A 7,208-nucleotide genomic window follows, 5' to 3' on the forward strand; every position below is an offset into this window, starting at 1 on the left:
TTTTTTTAATAATTGCACGGTTTGATTTCCCTGGTTACAACGCTTTTCTTCTCACTTTATCATTACTACATGTCTCAGGACTAAGAGTCATTAAACACAACACAAAAAGTACACATTGTATCACACTAACTCACAAAGTCTTTGGGAAAAATAAAATAAAAATGAATTATTAGCATCTCCATGATGTCATGACGCGAACCAATAAGAAAAATGATATTATATTGAAAACAGTTGGATTTTAGAAATAAAGTTTCTACCATGTTTAGAAAAAAACACTTAAACCAAGCAGCAAAATCTACTACTGCCAAAGGATAATTTGCTTATTTTAAGTGTACATCATTTTTATTTACTAGGAAAAAATAGATAAAATATCGTAAAATAAAGATTTTAAAAATCTTAAATTGGGAAAATAATACATTTATCGGCCACAAAATATATTTTTCTTATTTTAGATGTATTTTGTATTCATACTACAAAAAAATGCAAAAATATTCTAAGATAAGCAAAAACTATATTGAAAATGCAGTGGTTAGCGCGTGTGCGGCACAGTTCTGAGGTCATGGGTTCAAATCCAGCTACCGGACTTCCTGTGCGGAGTTTGTATGTTCTCCCCTTGCTTGCGTGGGTTTCCTCCGGGCACTCCGGTTTCCTCCCACATTCCAAAAAACATGCATTTCAGGTGAATTGGCCGGTCCAAATTGTCCCTAGGTGTGAATGAGCGAGCGAGATGTCGGTCCCTGTGTGCCCTGCGATTGGCTGGCAACCAGTTCAGGGTGTCCCCTGCCCACTGCCTGAAGATGGCTGAGATGGGCTCCAGCACCCCCGCGACTCGACTGAGGATAAGCGGTGCAGATAATGGATGGATGGATACACTGAAAATGAGGAAAAAAATACTATCTGCTAGAAAAGACAAACAAACAAATAGAACAAATATTATAGAATAAGCCAATAGCTAATAAATATAGTACAAAACAAGAGAACGCTCTATTTTACCTAATCACAAAGTACTTGTAAAGCACACAAGATTCTACATTATGGATGGAAGTTCAGCCAATAGCATGCAGTCATCATCATGAACTTTTTTTATGTCGACCAGTACAAGACGGTAATTTTAGAGCCATAGCTTATAATTTCACGCATGAACACCTGATTCTGCAGTGTAGTGTTAGGAAAGAACCTAATATTGTAAGCTAGGGGACGGTGCAAACTAGGGCTTTACTGTACTAGTAATACCTAAAGAAATGTCATACAGTGGAACCTCGGTTTTCGAACGCCTCTCAGTTCGGACAAAGCGGTGTTCGACCAAAAATTTCGAGAAATTCTTGCTTCGCTGTTCGGTCAGAAAATCGGAGTTCGAACGCCGGTACGCTAAGGTGCGATGCTGAGCGGCGTACGGGTGTTTTAGCCCCTAATTATGCCTCCGAAGAAGGTCGGTGCACGCAGGACAGGTGAAAAAAGACAAGTTGTTCGTACAACTATTGCCTTTAAGAAAGACATAATAACTAAATATGAAAGAGGTGTACGAATTTCCGATCTTGCTAGTGAATACAGCATGGCTAAATCTACTATCAGTGGGGGGTTTTTAAGGGTTATTGATCTATCTTCGTTATTCATTATCCATTATCTGTTATCGGTCAGTTCATAATACGCTACAAAGCCTAGGAGACACTTACTCTCAGCCAAAAGGCCAAGCTAAGGTCCTAGCCCTAAAGCCTTGCTGCGATCATTGCGAATGCACCGTTCCCGGAGGTACTGCAATACCGGGCCGATGCGTGGAGTGGACAGAGCAAGCTCATATTCCATCTCCGAAATGCAAAAATCAAAGATAGTGACTTCATAGAAAGTACACAAAAGGCCAAGCTAAAGACTTAAAAGGCCAAGCTAAGGCCAGATTAAGGTCCTAGCAGGCCAAGTTAAGGTCCTAGCAGTCCAAAAACGACGGTACGATAGTAAAGAATAAGGAGGCTGTGAAATCGAGTGATGCGGCTAAGGAAGTTAGCGCTATAAGCAAGCAACTGCCGCAAGTTTTGGAAGAGGTTGAAAAACTTTTGATGATTTTTCTCTCCCCACCGTCCACCACAAAGGTAACAAATCTTATTCATAATCCTTTTTTTAATTTTTACACGTTCATGTTAGCTTAATCTTTCGTACGGAAGATTACGCTAACGCGAACGTACGATTAGCCTGGGTTAGCTTTGTTTACGTAAAATATTCAGGGTGTTGGAACTGAGCTCCCTTTCCAATGAAGCGCTAGCCACTTTTTGTAGAGACCCGGGTGCTAAATGACGTGTAAACGACCTGATTTTTTTATTTTTACACGTTCATGTTAGCGTAATCTTTCGTACGGAAGATTACGCCAACACGAACGTACGATTAGCCTGGGTTAGCTTTACGTTAAATATTCAAGATAAACCTTCAGGGTGTTGGAACGGATTAAAACGGTTTTACATTACTTTTAATGGGAAAAACTATTTCGGTGATTGAACAAATCGGTTTTCGAACAGGGTTCTGGAACGGATTATGGTCGAGAACCGAGGTTCCACTGTATTATGATTTCCATTTCAATTTAAATTGATTAACCGTTCAAAAAGCCATGCAGAAGATTCCTTGGTCACGCTAGCCCGGTAGCTCAACCTTCTTTTGTGTTTCGCTTTCCCAGAAAGCACTCATGATCGGGTTGCCACTCAACTCACAGTATCCAACGTCAGAGTTTGTCCCAAATGTTTGTGTAGTCTCTCCCATCTAACGCACTCCATTTCTAATGCTCACGTTCACCTGTTTCTCTCTGGAGCTTTTCCACCAGATTAAAAGAAAAGATGCTGCGTTGACACCCATCTGGCTGACTTCACACCAGACTAACCACACGAAGCACAGAAGCTTGGCTGAATTAATCAGTGACACTACTTCCAGAAGCATAGGGTGTTGTGACAAGGTATAATTATTTGAGTAAAAAGTAGCAAGAGGAGATGAAATTAGCGGTCTGTGCTAGGGATGTACAGAGTTTTCCACACCACCGATATTTCTGCCGAAAATGACCAGGGGCCTCGTTTACAAAAGACTACGTATACACAAAACAAGACATAAGCCATTTATCAGCAATTTTTGGTATTTATAAAAAGATGATTAACCAGAGAATGTGCCGACTTTAACGGGAGCTCTGGCCCAGCGATACAGACAAAATATGAAGAAATAAGAAACTAAGACCCAAGAGCAGATGGACAAAACCAAAGCAAGTACCTGAAATACATCTCATCTCATCTCATCAGCCGTACCGCTTATCCTCATTAGGGCCGCGGGGGGGCTGGAGCCCATCCCAGCCATCTCCGGGCAGTGGGCAGGGGACACCCTGAACTGGTTGCCAGCCAATCGCAGGGCACACAGGGACAGACAACTCATTCGCTCATTCACACCTAGGGACAATCTGGACCGACCAATTCACCTGAAATGCATGTTTTTGGAACGTGGGAGGAAACCGGAGTGCCCGGAGGAAACCCACGCAAGCACGGGGAGAACATACAAACTCCGCACAGGAAGTCTGGAGCTGGATTTGAACCCACAACAGGTTCCCTGACATGAACTGTGCCGCACAAGCGCTAACCACTGCGCCGCCGTGCTGCCCCCTGAAATACATGTTTGTGCAAAATATGTTGGGTTTTTTTCGTGCTTTTATCGGTTCTTAGTTTCGGATTTCACTTTTGTTCCTAAATTTTCATTTCAGTGTGTCACTAGTCTGCACTCATTTTTAAATGTCGAGGATAGTAAAATATATAAAATGTTGAGTAGTTCTTCTATTTGAATAGATTTCATCATGCATGCTCAATCATTGTTTACACTGCAGGGACACAAAGGTGACTACTTAGCCGCGGTATGATTCTCTGCAAAAAAAAAAAAAAAAAAAAGTCTAATTAATATCTCGCAAACCTGCCCATACCCCCCAAAACATTGAATGACTCATTACTTATAACCTTAGATATTCTGAAAGCGTGTTTTTGCAGTTTGGCTAAGGGACTGATTACCGCCGAGAACAACATTAACTTGCAACGTAATTAGCGGAAGTGGAGTCGTGCGGAACCGTCAATGTTGGTGGCTCCAAAGGTCATAAAATTTAAGCAGCCAAAGTTGGGCAAAAAATGTGTCCATGTTTTTGGTGTTTGTTTCGGCTTGATTATGAGCACGATGGAGTAAAGTAGTGCTTTGCTTTACGGGTTTTATGAGGTCTAATGAATCAGCTCAAAGCAAGAGTTCGGAAGGAAATAAGTTTAGTAGACACTCAAAATAAGGAGAGAAGACATCAATGGATTTTGACCTTGCAAGGAAAAACTATTCTAAAATCTTTACACTGAGCACTTTTTTTTTAAATCTCCTAGGTTACAAAATCAGATCTCCCCTAAGGAGTGTGGGAATCAAAGGACAGCAAGATTAATGGCCAATAGTGACAATAGTGTAAACAGTGCATAATAGTAACAAAAAAAAACTAAGGTATAATAGTCAAAGTAACTAACTGGAAAACTATGCAATCTCCTTTGCAGCTGACCAATATAAAAATAAAAATCACAAAAAACTGAGGTCCCCAGGTCATAAAAATGTGTTTTAAACCCCTTAAGTTAAAAATGTGTTTGTTTGTTTGTTGCTAGAACATATCAAAAATGGTCACGCTAATTCAGGTTTACCTTGTTAATGTGCCCCGAGTCTCCAATTTTCTGACTCGGCAGTAGCTCAAGAGGTAGAGCGCTCGTCTTGGGATCAAAGGGTTCCCAGTTCGAATCCCGGCTTGTCCGTGTTACATGTCGAAGTGTCCTTGGGGTAGACACTGAACCCCTAATACCCCCGATAAGCAGGTTAGGGTCTTACATGGTTGCAATACAAGGCCGCTTTTGGGAAATGTGAAGCACACTGTAAAGCGCTTTGGGAAGTCTTGACCTGAAAAGCGCTATATAAATGCAGATCATTTCATTTCATTTCACATTGGCCCTTTGCACAAAGTCACGCACCAATGTTAATATATATATATATTTTTTTATATAATATAATTTTTTATTTGGGCAGCATGGCGGCGCAGTGGTTAGCGCTTGTGCGGCACAGTTCATGTCATGGGAACCTGTCGTGGGTTCAAATCCAGCTCCAGACTTCCTGTGCGGAGTTTGTATGTTCTCCCCGTGCTTGCGTGGGTTTCCTCCGGGCACTCCGGTTTCCTCCCACATTCAAAAAACATGCATTTCAGGTGAATTGGCCGGTCCAAATTTTCCCTAGGCGTGAATGAGCGAGTGAGTTGTCTGTCCCTGTGTGCCCTGCGATTGGCTGGCAACCAGTTCAGGGTGTCCCCTGCCCACTGCCTGGAGATGGCTGGGATGGGCTCCAGCCCCCCCCGCGACCCTAATGAGGATAAGCGGTACGGCTAATTAGATGAGATGAGATGAATTTTTATTTTTTTTATTTCAGATCAGACATGCCATTGACTACAGAGCAGCGCGTAGAAATCATCTTATTATCTGGTCGTGATGGTGCGTTTAGAAATGGCTGTATGGTTTCAGGTTCAACTCAAGGAAGATTGTTGCGTGACTTAGTGGCCACCCTGTATATCAAGAGGTTGTTGAAAAGCAGACCACCAAACATTTAAAGGGATAGTGTGTAATATTTAGTGCTTCCTAGTAGTAAGTAGAAAGTAAAAAAAATATGTAGTCAGTAAAAAAACATTGATTTGAATACTAGGAAAAAAATACCTGAACTATCATACCAATGTTAATATTTAGTAAAAACAATCATAAATTGAGAAATGTGTATTTAATTTGCATACTGGAATCCCTACCTCGGGTCGCTGGCATGTTTGTCTGGCAACTTGTTGCAACGCTGTGCTCTGTGGCACTGCTTTTCGTTCACATTAGACAATACAGTGCCATCTACTGGTCAAATATTACACAACGGTGCTTTAACAAATTAACTTAACTTGTAGTCCTCGGGTCAAATGACCAGATAGTGTAATGCTTACCTCTCAACCTCCACGGCTCCATGCCCTTAAAAACTGTCGTATTTGCCCTTACAAAATACAAAATAATCTTACACCACTTTTTTTTGAATGATGCATTATGGGAAATCCCCAGGCGGGAGACGCATGCGCACAGTAGCATCAAACCGCTCGCTTCGTTTGCAACGAGAAAAACGATACAGAAATAGAGGCTACCACGGCAAACTCGTTTGACTTGATTGATTTGCCGTTTCGTGATCGTCGGTGTTTACCGGATGGTACCCATAATTGACAAATTTGCGTTTTTACGTACATATTTTCTTGTACGTCGTACACGTCTTAAATGCATAATAAACGTACTTTGTATGGCAAAAACGTACAGGTTGACAGGTATGGAATTGTTAAAACAAAGAAAAAATCCCCTACATTACATTTTATTTAACTTTAAATGTTATAAACATTCATAGATCGGTCCCAACAATTGAAAAAAAATGAGGTCAGCAAGAGGGTTGATTCAAAAATGTGAATATTGACAAGGCTAATTTAATTGTTGGAATATATAAGAATTATTGTCAAAGTCGGCCATTTTTGTTGATTACATTCTCAACATACTCTTTAGGGGTCGGACCTTGTGACATAATTGGTTTTCTTTTCAAAAGAAATGTATCTTTTTCTTCACCTTAACGAGTTGCGTCATCAATGATAGTTGAAATTATGTTTAAACATACCTACATTTCTTAAAGATTAAAGTGACCGTGAGTAATAATTCTCCACCAAAGGTTTGTGTAGCTTATAATGGAGTTGTTGAAGAGTGCGAATTCGAATAAGGTGAACTACGAAAGCTTGAAGGATATTACTTGGCAAAATTCGGAAGCTAACTTCTATATATTTTTGCGCGAGAAAGAATGGATTTCATTAAGCAACGGGACATAAAAGCTGCGGTTACTCCCCGTAAGCAACAACAAAAGAAAGAGCGAGCTGAATACACCGGGAGGGAGCTGAATAGAGCCGCTGGAGTTGGTCAAAACAGGTATAAGTGGCTAACTTTAGTAGGATAAGCTACTAAAATGGCCATAAATAACTCATGGCTTCTACAAAATGATCTTGCATGACTAGTGAAGTTATATAATATTTTATACACTTTTTTATCTTACGTAAAGTCAAATATAATTTGTCCTAAATCTGACTTCAGTGTTTGAGTGCGAGCTCCGTCTGGAGGGTGTCGTAAACTGCGCTTTGCGTTGGA

General features: G+C 40.7%; 1 pseudogene; it reads right to left on the minus strand.

Annotated features, from left to right (window-relative positions):
- Positions 1 to 1,727: 1,727 nt before the first annotated feature.
- On the minus strand, positions 1,728 to 1,885 carry LOC148352829 (U2 spliceosomal RNA; annotated as a pseudogene).
- Between the last annotated feature and the right edge of the window lie 5,323 nt (positions 1,886 to 7,208).

This window comes from Urocampus carinirostris, chromosome 14 (assembly GCF_059441175.1).
Source record: "Urocampus carinirostris isolate Australia breed hairy pipefish chromosome 14, RoL_Ucar_1.0, whole genome shotgun sequence".
Lineage (NCBI taxonomy): Eukaryota > Metazoa > Chordata > Actinopteri > Syngnathiformes > Syngnathidae > Urocampus > Urocampus carinirostris.